The 14,077-nt window shown below is 35.2% G+C and overlaps 2 pseudogenes across 1 annotated transcript; one reads left to right on the top strand and one right to left on the bottom strand.

The window, feature by feature from the left end:
• Nucleotides 1-6,876: 6,876 nt before the first annotated feature.
• On the top strand, nucleotides 6,877-7,944 carry LOC148880402 (putative expansin-B2; annotated as a pseudogene). The gene is made up of 3 exons (XR_016105951.1): nucleotides 6,877-7,127; nucleotides 7,234-7,346; nucleotides 7,483-7,944. The product of XR_016105951.1 is annotated as a putative expansin-B2 (transcript).
• A 1,978-nt stretch (nucleotides 7,945-9,922) lies between these two features.
• On the bottom strand, nucleotides 9,923-10,674 carry LOC148880401 (omega-3 fatty acid desaturase, chloroplastic pseudogene; annotated as a pseudogene).
• Nucleotides 10,675-14,077: the final 3,403 nt, after the last annotated feature.

Genomic DNA, 14,077 nt, shown 5'->3' with positions numbered 1-14,077 from the left:
TCATTCTTGTATTTGTTTTACTCATGATTTACCTACCATTTGTTTTTATTTGCGGTCATTTTTCATCAAGCACGTAACCCTCAGTTGGTGATCCTTGTTTGGCATGCTTTAGGAGAGTTAGTTATGATGATTTCTTGATTCTAAGAATTAATTTTAAGTTTGGGTGTTGAGAGGTTACTGGAACAATTTTTTTTTGATGGCTTAAAGCTCATTCTGATAATTGGTTTGTTGGCATGCTTTAAGAGAACTAATTTTTCCCCTGTTGATGGCTTAAAAAGCCCACTGTTTGAATGATGATTCTTTGGAGCATAATCAAGGATTCCTTCGGTTTCTGAGTCTGAATGTCCTCTTCCCCAAACTCAACCCCTGTACAATAACCAGTAGTTTCTGAAATCTGAATTGATGGAATCCCCTGTACAAATTGGACATGAGAAGATGGCAAAAATGTCCCCATTATTGCTTTTGTTCCTTTAATGCTGAAAATTTTGAACTTGTTAACCTTAAGTTTGTTTTGCCATAGTTTTATGTTAATGTTAAGTCTTTTTCACCTCAAGTAAGCTAAACTTGCTACCTTTACAGCTTGGTTTTTCTATTGTTGGGGCAGGATTTTACAGGAAGTCCTGTCCATTGCTGGATTGTTCACCTGCCTCTGTTCCTCAATTTCACTCAAAGCTAGTTGAATCATTCAATCTGCATTCGTGAATGCTAAATTGCTTGACTCAGGATGGCTCGTACTTAACTGGCAATGATATATGATGAAGTATGTTTTGGAATAATATTCCAAGTGGGTGGAGAGTAGCCCTATGGGTTGGTAGGGAATAATAACACTCTAATCTCATGAAGCTCCTTATTTTTATGCTTTTGTCTATTAAACTTTTAGTGGCATTTTTTGGATTGTAGTTTTCTTTATTCAGGCTTTAATATTGTTTTTCCTTGGTTTTGATATCAAAATGAACTCTTGTGATTGCTCCTGGTATTGGAAGCAACATTTTTTACCACTTTTAGTGGAATTCAAATAATGTTGTATCTAGTTAAAATTCATCATTTTGGATTAATTGATGTGTCCTGTATGCTTTTGCATGATCACTCACTAAAAACATTTCAATTATCTTTCTTCCTTTTCTTTTTTGAATGTCTGATTCAACAGTAAAAGTTGTTTCATATTTGATTTTTTAATAATTCATTGAACAATAGGATGTTGTTTCTATTGATGGTGAAAATAGTTCTTCACCTCTTGATTGGCCAGGGCAGCAAAGGTAGGTTCTGTTGAACTATGGGAAGGTAATGGGATTGGTTTCATGAATAACCCTTGCAAATATAACTTAGCCCTAAGGGTTTGGGTTGGGGTTCTTGTGACAACTTTCTATCATATAAAATTTTGTTAATTAGGAGAAATTAATTGAATTTTGCCTGAGATGATTCTTATATAAAGTTGTTAGACAGTGTATGCCCTTGGTCCAATCAACATGATGTATATTATGACATTTATTGTAAATAAATAAAGTACATATTTGATTCATATTATTGTTGTGTGTTTCTGTGTAATACTCTTAAATTAGACACATATGAGACTCGTGTTAGTTTAGAATCTTCACAACTATTGGATAGATCTAGGGAGATTTATCCTGCCAAGTCTGATACTGATGTGCTGCCAAGTTGGTTGGGGTGGCTTGTCTCAACTGTTAGGGTGAGATCTAAAGTATATGTAGTGTGAGTTTTCTTAAAACCCTAAATCATACAAAACTTCAATGATTGCCTTGGACCTTAGAGACAGATGGGCAAAACTAGAATGTTACACTTAACCCCTAAAGTTGATTGTGGTACTGTACTAAGTGTCAGATTGGGTTGTCTTTGATATGCCAATTAGTGAGATTCTTAGAAGATGTCAAAACCTGGGTATGTTGGGACAATTCGAGAATTCATTTGAGTGGGTGATCATAGTGATAGGATCAGCCCCTTTGTTGGACAAAGTGAATGATTGGGGAAATGCATTTTTTTTTATGAAAACCTAAACTGCCGGCAGTGGAATTCAAATGTGTTTGAAATTTGGTTTTGCAAAACATATTTATATAGATATATACTTATATATTATGTTTTCACAAATTATTTGAAAAATGTTTTAATTCTTGGGATCTATGTGAGTAGATAGTGCAGCACTGTACCTTGCAGCCGAAGGAGAGGTCCTCTCTTGTCAGATAGTGTTCGATCATTAAGGGTTGAGAGGTTAAGTGTAAGACCATTGAGGGTTATACTTGATGGGCTAATCTTGCATCTACCCATATTCCTTGGGCCTCCATAAAATGGCTAGACCCAATGCCCATTTAGTGTAAATGTTGGGCCCATTAAGAGCCCATGGTGATGGACTCAAGGGTTCACTATATTCAGTAGTGAATTCGGCTAAACCTTATAACAGAGGCTAGGTTAAACCCATATGGCTGATGTGTAGATCAATGATAGGGTCTCACACCATACAAAGAAAACCAAACAATCCATCATTAAAAGGAAATGAACCTGAAAGTATAAAGGGTCTAAAGCCCATTTCGAACTGGGTTAATTGGATTAATTAAATAGGGGTGAATCTGGGTATGGATCGGTAGATAAGGATAAGAGGATAACTCTTATCCATTTAAAGAGTTAAGATCAAAATAAAGATTTGAATCAATAAACTTCTTATTTGATTAGGAGTAGTTGATCTTGATCTACAGATAAGATAAGAGATTATCCTTATCACTTAAAGAGTTCAGATCCAAATAAAGATTTGGATCAAGAAACTCCTAATCAGATTAGGAGTCCATCTCTTTAATGCAATATATAAAGAGCAAGGCGGATCTGAAAAACATACAACAACAGAACACAGTTTGATTGTTTTTGCCTTCAGTTTTCTCTCCCTGCTCTTGCCGCCCTACCCTGTTTGATCTCTATTTTTTGGAATTAATCAAGATTAGATCTTGATATTGTTTCTTTCTAGAAGAAACAATTCTGAAGTTGTGCTCACTACCCCCATTCAATTCTTATTGAAGAATTAGAAGTTCTTGGTAGAGAACTACTTGTTGATTTTACCTCATCCTAAGCTATTTCATCTTTAGTGGATGGATGATTTGATACACTCTTTTGGCATGAACACTTGTGTTGGGAGGAACATTTTTTGTGTGGATTCTGTATCAGGTATACATCTCCGTAATCTGGGTTTTAGATTTGGTCCAGTTTGATTATAAGAACAAACATTGAAAATGCAACTTTCTAAATTGAGAATACAATTCCCAAAACAATATGAATTCTTGCAGTTTGGAAATGATAGGAATTAGATGGCGGTGAATGTGTTGCCCCACGATATCCCTCTATTTTATTTGGGTTACATATTGTATGTCGCATGCATATTTTCTTTTCTTCCCAAAAGTGATCTTGTCATGTCTGGACTGAGTGGTATTTGTCAATGTTTGGCGACTATGTTTCTAATTTGATAATTGATATTATTTTATTCATTTTATGTTCTTAAACCGTGGACAAGAAAATACTCCTTGGAATTATGTAAGAGATATAATAGTTGACATTATAATCAGTGTGAATACCAACCAGATTGGGGAATACTAGGCCTAGGGACAAGTTTGTAATAGTATAACTTTCGAACCCTTTTATCAGTTTTGTCAATCTTTGACCATTTAATGGTTGTTTTTGTTTTGTGTTTTATCAAAGTTTCTAAATCTTTTGAAAAGTATGGTTGTTACTAATCCCCTGCATCATCTTTTTTTTGTTTTTTTTTTTTTTGGTACTGATAAGAAAAGAAGATTGTGGGGTTGACTGGGCCTTAGATCTGAATTCTTATGATTCCACCAATTCAAGTTCATCATGTACATATAGTTCCAGGAATTTGGTATTGGTCAAGAAGATCTATCCCCACATGGAATGATAAAATGATAAAATGAACTGACACAAGAACTTAGCTAAACCGTTGGCTGAATTTCACTTGTATTGGCAATCCATTTTGATTATTTTTGTATTTTCTTTCCTTTTTCACTCTGGACTTTTCTTTTTTACTTTAAAATTTAATTATCTTATTTTTTTTCTACATTTATTACTGGTGATGGTTCTCTTTCTTGTTGGGCTAGGCAATCCCAGTTTAAAGTGGAATTACTGATTTGGTTACTTCGATGAGCTATATATATATATATATATTTCAGGTCCCATATTTTTCTTTCCTTTTTCTTCTAAACAGTACATGATTAATGTAACATATATGGGGATTTGGATCAAAAGAGAAAATATCTGAATTGAATGGATTACCTATACTTTACCTGGAATAGCCATTTTCAAAGAAATGACAAGTTTCATTAACATTTTGTCATTCCGTTTGAACACTAAGTTTTGTCTTGTGTCCAAATGAGTAAATGTTTATTTTGGGTTTGCATTGTTTCAGTTTACTTAAGTATGAAATGGATCTCCATTCCCACTTTTGCAAGTAGGTTCATCATTGTTCTTTTTTTTTATATGCTCATTATTTTTCTTTGTCAAAGAAAGTCCAATCCTCTTTCTGTTGAGAATGCCAATTAATTTCTTATTATCGAAAGGATATGGAAAGAGTTTTGACCAATCAAAACCCACCTATGAATTTTGATAATTAACACTTTATTCATTACCATGCTTATGATTTCAGTTTTTTGGATATCATATCTTTTTCATATCATAGTCGAACCCACCAACCAAACATCTTCCAAATATATTGATCACTGACATTTCAGAATAGGCATAACCGAAATTTTGGTAATTTTCAATTTTTACTAATATTTTAATGATATTTTTATAACAAAATTAATATTTTATCTATTATTGAAATTGGTTTAAAAGTGGCATGCAATCAGCTGTGTTTTCATCAAAATTCAGTGGAGGGGTGTTTTTTTATTGGTCACACCCTTTACAGTAGTTCTATATATATAAAAAAGCTTTCTAGTATCAGCTTAAACAAACTTTTGGGTAAGTTATTTATCTAGGTAAATGCATTACCTGGATAAGTATTTCCTGGGTAAGTGCACTTATCTAAGAAATACTTACCCAGGTAAGTGCATTTATCTATATTCTTTTATTTCCTAGATAAATAAGACAATGATCATTTTAGCCATAAAACTTTATTATTAAAATGGGCAATTTTGTATCATTCAAGTGTTGTCAAATTCTCCCATGTGGAAAGGTTACTTATCTATCTCAGAGATCGGTATCAGTTACCGCTTGGGTAAATGATACTCAGGAAAAATAAATTTTTCATGAATCCCACATACATCTGAAAAAAGAACATGAATTTCTTGATAAATGAGAACCCTACATACATATGAAAAAGGAATATAAGTTTTACGGTCAATGAAAACCAAAATCTCATTGACTTCTCTCAAAATCCAAAAAATTATCTAACCCTAACTCTAATACATGAGATTTGATTTTGAATTAGAATTTATTGAACGAATTCAATTGTAGACCTAATCTCATTGACAAACCGTTCCGTTTGCAGACCTAATTGTCAATTGAGCCGGCGCATTTTGCATGCACTTCACGCTTTTTCGGTGCAGTGCCTGATTGCATCAACCATGGATATGATATCCTTGGACCAGGAATTAGGAGTGAGAAAGCCTTTCCATTGTTACACATGCACAAGCGTGGGACCGGCATTGAAGGTCAGAATCACTAATTCATTAGTTTTGTTGCTGCATCAATGTCATGTGTCTTCTTGCCTACATCTCCAAAAGCAAGGAATCCCCTTAATCAATTTCAGAAAAGAAAGAAAGAAGTCATGTTTGTTTAGTGTCATCAATCAAAATTCAAAAGTTGAGAAGGGAGAAACAGTCACAAACACTCTATCTACCTGATTTTCAGTCATTTATGATATATATATATTTTTTTTCACCTTGCTTACCGAAATTGAGATTGGAAACATTGAAAGAAAAACACCCTAAATCCATGGCAGCTATCACGGGCCGTTATTTCTGAATTTTATAGAGGGTCCAATACAAGGATGCTTTCTTGACCGTTGGATCACATGCAAACGTATGCAGCGTAATTGACAATCACTAGACATTCAACCGCCAATAACCACCATTAACGGCAACGTCAGTGGAAGTTTCGCTTTCATTAACCGAAAATTCTGGCTATCTGTGTGATCTGATCTCCGACTCCTCGAAGGACGGGTCAAGGTAGCCCAACCTTCTGCGCTCAGCCCAGACAGGAATGCATGTGCAAAAAATCTTAGTGGGTCCAGCCCTCAATGAGTGGGCCCTGTTGGGCCGTAGGCAACAAAAGAAAACGAATTAAAAGTAATAGTAAATCGCTTCAAGGCCATGCACTGCGCAAGGGAGGAGAGAGGGAGAGAGAGAGAGAGAGCTTAAAGCACTAAAAACAGGCTTGAAAAAAGCTGATGAAAGTTTTCTTCTTCGGGTCGGTCTCGTTTTTTCTTTCTTCCGGGTGGTAATTCGTCAGGAAGATTTGGGTCCGAGAACCGACAATATAGAAGGATGGGGAGATCTCTTTGGCATTGTCATTCGGATAGCCAACTGGTTAAAACAGCGGCCCAACCGACAACGTAGAACAAAGAGAGATTTTTTTGCCACCTGGACTCCTAGACATACAAAGAAAGAAGATATCTCACTTTGAGGTTTAATTAAATGATGAAATCATCCTGATGGACATAGCGCATTCAACAGAAAACAAGAGGTGAATTTTAATTTTTCACTTAAAATAACTTGAGTTTTAACAATTTGAAATAGAGTGGAAGAATTAAAAAATTCTTCACAGAAAAAAATAATGATAAAAAAAGAAGAGGTTCAAGTTTTCCTACTTCATTGGTCTATAAAATACTAGTCAGTTTTCCTATCAAACCACTCAAAGCAACTGAGATATAACTGCTACTGCTCTCTGGTGTCTCAGTTGTGCCAGTACTGTTCTTTGTTATAGCTTAAGCTTAGCACAACATATAGTGGCTATGGCTTCCTTTTTCTTCTTTTCTTTTGCACTGTTGGCTCTCTTTTCTAATCTAGACTTCTGTTCTTGCTTTAATCGAAAGCTCCTTAATGCCTCTAACACCGATTCCGGTTGGTCACCAGCCGGAGCTACGTGGTATGGAAGTGCTAATGGAGCTGGAAGCGATGGTACGTAATGTGTACGTGTGTATATGTAAGAGAGAGAAAGAGAGAGAATTACCACTATTCTTGTATTACTTAATTATAACTGTTACTATGTATATACATTGAGCAGGTGGAGCTTGTGGGTATGGGAGTGCTGTGGAGCAAGCTCCATTTTCTTCCCTGGTATCAGCTGGAGGCCCTTCTCTATTTAAGTCGGGCAAAGGCTGTGGGGCTTGTTATCAGGTGAACCGTGAACATAACATTTGATAGTTTCGTTGCACTACGTACTAATATTCTTGCATGTCCTTGATTGTAAGTTCATCAAATTATCCAAACCAAACGACTAAGGCCTAACGACTATGATTCAATTCAATATCAGGTGAAGTGCACCGACAATTCGGCGTGCTCAGGGAATCCCGTGACCGTCGTAATTACAGACGAACGTGGACGCGGGATCCAACCCTAACTACTTTGCTGCTTTAGTCGAATTCGAAGATGGAGATGGTGATCTGGCTGCTATTGATCTTCGAGAAGCACTAGACTCGGATATGTGGCTCCCCATGCAGCAATCCTGGGGTGCAGTTTGGAAGCTTGACGCTGGCTCTCAGTTGCGAGCTCCCTTCTCTCTCAGGCTCAAAGCACTCGAATCTAGCAACACCATTGTAGCCAGTAACGTAATTCCGGCAGGGTGGCAGCCCGGCGCTACCTATCGATCCGTTGTCAATTTTTGAAGGGCAAGGGTTTATCAATCATATGTAGACTAATTAAACTGGCTGGAAGTCAAATGGATAGACTTCGTTCTGTCTTTATCCACTAGTTATCAATAAAATAACACTTGCTTTTGTCCAACAACTTTTATTAGTTTCAATAGATTTATTAGTAGAACTTTCTTATCATCCCACAAGAAAAAAATTTCTCATAATCGCATGAACATTCCGGTTTCATCCTAGAAAGTCTATAAACCGTGAAGGGGGTGTCTATTGGACAGGATTTGGTACAATCCAATGAGTCCATTCCCGATGGACCAGGTCCAATCAAATCTGCTGAATACTTTGGACGATTTTGGATCAGTTCCAATCAAAATCTGGACCGTCGAATTTGTTCAAATTGGTTTTATTTCAACCCAAACCTTATCCATTGACTTCTATCAATGGCTCAGTTATTAGTTCAATCCAATATAAATCTATTACGGATGCATGGATCAGGTTCAATCCCATCCAAGAAATACTGTGGACTATTAGATTTAGACTGGTCCAATTCAATATGCCTACAAATTATTTTGCCTGATGTCGACCTGACACAAAACTCATGCCCGAAACTTGGAAATTTATGGTCCAGGCCAAAAATGCTCACCGTAAAGGAGGGGAGACTTTTCATAGAACTATGTTTTTCCCATAGAAAATAAAGGTTTTGTATCTGAAGTTTTTGTTTTTCAGCATTTAAGATAAATTAAGTACAAATTGATCACCTTATTATGACATCTTCATTAATGAGAGGGAAAAGAAGTATGAGTAACAAGGAAACAACTATTCAAAGTTTCCCAACCCCAAAGAAGAAAGGTAAAAATGGGAAAAGAAAAGCAAAAGAAAAAAAATGGCGCTTTGATAGATGACTTATAGTTATAAGCTCTTTAGCAAATAATATTTAGGGTAAATTACAAATACTCCCTATAATTTTTTTTGTCATAAAGACTTCCTCCGACCTTTGGCCATTGTACAGAGACATCGCTTCATTAGTGTTCCGTCAATTAACTTCGAAAAAGATTCGCATTTGACGGTTTATATTCTAAACGCTCAAACTACCCTTTTCTGATTAATTTTAATTTTAATTTATAAAATCATCTTATTTTTTAACACTTTGTACTATTCATACTTGTGCTTGCCTTGGGACCAAAATGACGATGCCGGTTGACTTGGTTGTAGGGAATGGGATTAGAAGAGGAACAAAGGGAAGGAGGGAAGAAAAGACAGGGAGGTAGAGAGAGAGAGAGAGAGAGAGAGAGAAGGGAATGTTGCCGCTGTAACTACTAACAGCAGTGGTGGTGCAAGATCATGACTACAAAGGTCAGGAGAGAGAGAAGGGAATGTTTCCGCTGCAACTACTAACAGCAGCGGTGGTGCAAGATCATGACTAAAAAGGTCAGGAAGAGAGAGAGAGAGAAAGCAGAAAGCATACCTTCACCACGGTACAATGGAAGTTTATCTTCATGACCATGGTGATGCAAGTTACAAAATCCAATCTGTATTCAGAATTTCATATAATCGGAGAAGAGAACTCTTGTAGGACTTGATCATGACAAGGCAAGTTAAGGCATCAATTAAAAAAGAAGAAACTGAGCCCACCTAGTATGGAACTCCATAGAGCTTAAGCATTTGGATAGGACCGATTGCAAAGGACAATCCCACCATTGCTGCCCAGCAGAGCGTGGACGTAATCACATCTTTCTTCTCATGAGGGACAAACAAATCGCTGTCTGGATGGAAGTGTGAGCCCGACTTTCCGGGACTTCTGCTCCACTGTAACATAATTAAAGCGCAAACAGAGAGAAACAATAGTACATACATTAGTTGCTCTAATGGATTCTGAAGCAATCAGGAAATAGCTAACTTACCAGCAGATAGAAAGAAATGCAAGCAAGGGAAAAGGCACCATGAAATGCAGCTCCAAACTCCTGTAAATCTTCTCGGACAACTGTAAAGGAGGAGATAATCAAATGTAAATAAGAAATTAATAAAAAAAAAAACACTGAGAAAACAAGAACAGAGAAGAATTTAAAGAAAGACAGAAAACAAGAGCAGACAATAGGCCAATACAGAAAATTAATTGATGGGATGCCATGATTCATCATTCTCCAACATGCCCGTGGTTTTGATGGTGAGTCCTATCGCTAATTCTCCTGCAATGTCATTACAACACAATTCCTTGAATCATGTCATCACAACACAATTCGTTGAGTCCCAAAATTTCTAGAGTTGATATTTAAGTTCATAAAATCTCTCAAAGAAGAAATAGAGCTATCAGAATAATACCAGACCACACTATTTAGCTTTGGATTTTTGGAGAATCTCCCAAGTCCCAACCACATTATTTAGTTTTGGGTTATTTGAGAAGATCGTATGATCGCTGCGCAATCCAAAACTCATTCTATAATACTGAAAAGAATAGAAGTAGGGGATCTCCCCAATCATGGCCAAGTACAAAGAGAGCCGAGAACATTGTTCCCTGCGCGGCCCAGTAAAGCGGCCAAACAACCCAATTGCTGATGTAAGTTGCAGCTGCTTCTAATCCAAAGACGACAGCAACATCCCTGACAACAAAGCTCATAGACTGCCATGGGTCCTTGCCCCAACAGTGTTTGGGAATGGCAGCTCGGACGTCAACCAATCGAAATGGAAGAGGGGCACCGGGATCAAATTCATTATCGAACTTCATCAACCCCATTAACACCATTAATCTTCTCCTATCCTTTGTCCTCATCAACAAACATGATTTTTACAGGAGCGCTCACCTTGAGTGGCCCAATCTTGATGTCTACACGCACTCGAGACGCAGATGGGAGAAAAACCAACATCTCTTCATCTCTTCCTTGAAAACCACCGCCTTTACAAGCAATGAATCTAATCTTGGTGAGGTTGTTGGAAAAAACTCCCCGTTCTTGATCCAAGAAAGATGAATATATTGCAATTTCCAAGTGATGCTGGCACTTTTATTCATGAGATGTTTGGAGAAAAGCGACATTCCTGGCAACACACCACCAGAGATTTTTTTTCCTTGCAGGAGATTTCTCGCCAAAGAAAGTCAGATTTTTTTTTTCCTTTTTGGGCAATCGAATGTATTTTTGGGTCACTTAGATTTTAAGAGAGAACATGAGAAAAACAAAATAGAGAAAGTTTAATGGGATATTTTGATAATTTAATGCCTTCTGTCATCTAACTTAATGGTCAAGGGATTCTTTGTCTAACAATCAAAGTTCAGAGGTCTTTATCGCAAAACAAATACAGGGGGACTTTGTCACTGACTCTATAGTACAAGGGAGGTCTTTATCGCAAAACATTACCTGAACTTGAACTTGAACCAAGATGAAAGAAACCAATGTTTTCAAAACCACATTAAATCGGATGGTTGGATTGGAAAAATCAGACTGTTGATTTGGTTAGCGAACCATTGATTTGAGCGATCAGACCGTCTGACCCAGAAAACTATTCATTCCGAATGGACGATCAGACCGTTCAACCTAAGAACCGGACCCAAAACGATTCTCTATCCAATCTGAATTTAAAAACCTTTAAAGAAACCAGATTCAACCCAAACAAACAATTGCTCATTATCATATCCAAGCTCAAACCTGAAAGTCTACAACAAAACCTTTCTTCATTAAATCACCCTCTTGGAGCTAACAATTGAATAGTGGAGCAACACTCACAAATCCTCTATATGATTTGAAATGTGTGAAGGTCCTGGGTCCAACCCAAGAATTAATGGGATGGGATGAATTAATCCTTACCAAACTATAACTCTATTTTGTAAAATATACATTTCTGTATTGATAAAGAATAATTACTCCTTAAATGGCAAGCAATCCACGTGTTTAATTACTAATTTATAATTTATTCAGTTTTATCGGCTACCTTTGGACCGGAGGGAAGTGAATGAAATGAAAGTAATTAATAGACCATCAAGTCAACCAACTCTAGGGGTGTCAATGGTATTCAAAAATTGGATTTCGAATTTCATATTTGACATAATGCAATTGAATTTGGATAATTTGAACAGTTAATTGGTCAAATTTAGATATGACCTGATTTAATTCGATAAATATATAAATTCAATCGATTATTTAATTTATATATATGTAATATATAAAATATTTTATATAATTTATATATAACAATTAAGTTATAGACTTTATATCAATAAAATATTTATTTTAGATATTTATTAATTATCTAAAATAATTAATTAATTGAATTTGAATCAAATTGAACATTTGAATATTTAATCAGATTCGAATTCAGATATTAATTTTCAATATCCATTAGATATCAAATTGAATTTGGATATCAGATTATCTAATCGGATTCGAAATTGGATATTGCCTGATCTGATTCGAAGTCGATCTGTTTACACCCTTAATACCAATGCACCCATATTGATACATCAGTCCATCATGTAGGAAATGCTTGTCAAAGGGTCATAACCCACCTTGACTTGGGTATGATAAAAAAGAAAAAAACCGAACCAACCAAAAAAACCAACCAAAACTGAATTGAAAAATCAACTAACCAAACCGGTTGGTTTGGTTTTGGTTTGATGTTTTTAAAAAACCAAAGGTACCAATCCGATTAGTATACATATATTTTTATATATTTTATATATTATAAATAAATATGCATTATATATATAAATATATATATTTATAATATATTATATATTATTTATTATTTAAAATACAATATTATATTTATTTACAATTTTTATTATATATTTTTATAATATATACTGTAAAAATTAAAAAACCAAAAGCTAATGAATCAAACCAACGGTTAACCGAACTAGTCAACCAGCTAACCGACTAGCTTTGGTTCGGTTCTAGTACCAGTTTTTCAAAAACTGGTAGTACAGGTTCAATTCCAAAATATGCCCCACGGTTCGGTTGGCACCCCTACCTTGACCCACTCATATTGACACTTGGTCCTTATTCACCCTCTCCTATAAATACAAAAACGGGGTGGGTTGGGTTGAACGTGTGCCCAGAATAACAACTATTGAGGGAAATACCTCTCTAGGCTTCGTGTGGCAAAAAATGGGTCCGGTTGACCCATATACCCAAAAGTAACATTTTTTGGATGAATAATCTCTTAATACTGTCACCGAGACTATCACGTGCTGAAAATGGGTCAGGCCAATCCATATACCCAAAAATAACATTTTTAAGAGTAAAAATCTCTACCAAGGCTATCGTGTGGCAGAAATGGGTCAGGTTGACCCATATACCAAAAAATGCAAGATATATGCAGAAAAATACCAAAAGCTTTGCAGAAAATGCAAAAAAATATCAAAAAAATTCAAAAAAAGACAGAAATATTATAGACAAATTCAGAAAAATACAGAAAATACCAAAAATTTGCAAAAAAATAAAAACCAGAAATTTGCATAAATGCATGAAAACACCAAAAAAAAATGCAGAAGTTATGTAGAAATTTCAGAAAATACCAAAAATTGCAGAAATAGCAGCAAATAGTAGAAAATGCAAAAAATGCATAAATTTTGGAGAAAAAAAATGCAAAGGAAATGCAGAAAATACCGAAAATGCATGAAAACACCAGAAAATGCATAATATTATGAGGAAACACCAGAAATTTATAGAAAATGTAGAAAATACCAGAAAATTGCAGAAATAATGCAAAAAAAAAAAAAAGAAGTGCAAGAAAGTGTAAGAAAATAGCAGAAAATATAGAAAAATACCAGAAAGTTGTAGAAAATATAGCAAATACGAGAAAGTTGTAGAAATGCAGAAAATGGCATAAAATTGCAAAAATTATGTAGAAAATTTCCAAAAATTTATAGAAAATGTAGAAAATAGAAAAACAATTGTAGAAAATGCATAACTTTTGCAACCAAAAATGTAGAAAATGCATGAAGACACTAGAAAACATGAAAACATATATACAATGAAAACATGAAAATTGTAGGAGGAAGACTCGACCTTTACTTAGAAACCTTCAACTTGAATAGAGACTTTCAAATTACTGAAACTAAGGACTAAAGTATTGATATTGGGTATTGGGTATCATATTGGATAACACAGATACGATACACCTTGGAAATGCATGGATACAGGCAAAAAAAATGTGAAAGCATATGGATACACTAGGGAAATACATAATAATTTTATAAATACATTAATAACTTTAAGTATAAGCAAAATAATCATAAAATAGTACATAAATACATATATATTGAGATGCATAGAT

Source organism: Nelumbo lutea, chromosome 1 (genome assembly GCF_056320005.1).
Source record: "Nelumbo lutea isolate HS-2025 chromosome 1, American lotus-T2T, whole genome shotgun sequence".
In the NCBI taxonomy this organism is placed as follows: Eukaryota; Viridiplantae; Streptophyta; class Magnoliopsida; order Proteales; family Nelumbonaceae; genus Nelumbo; species Nelumbo lutea.
Note: the sequence above shows the minus strand (reverse complement) of the source record. Positions and strands in the feature narration are given on the sequence as shown.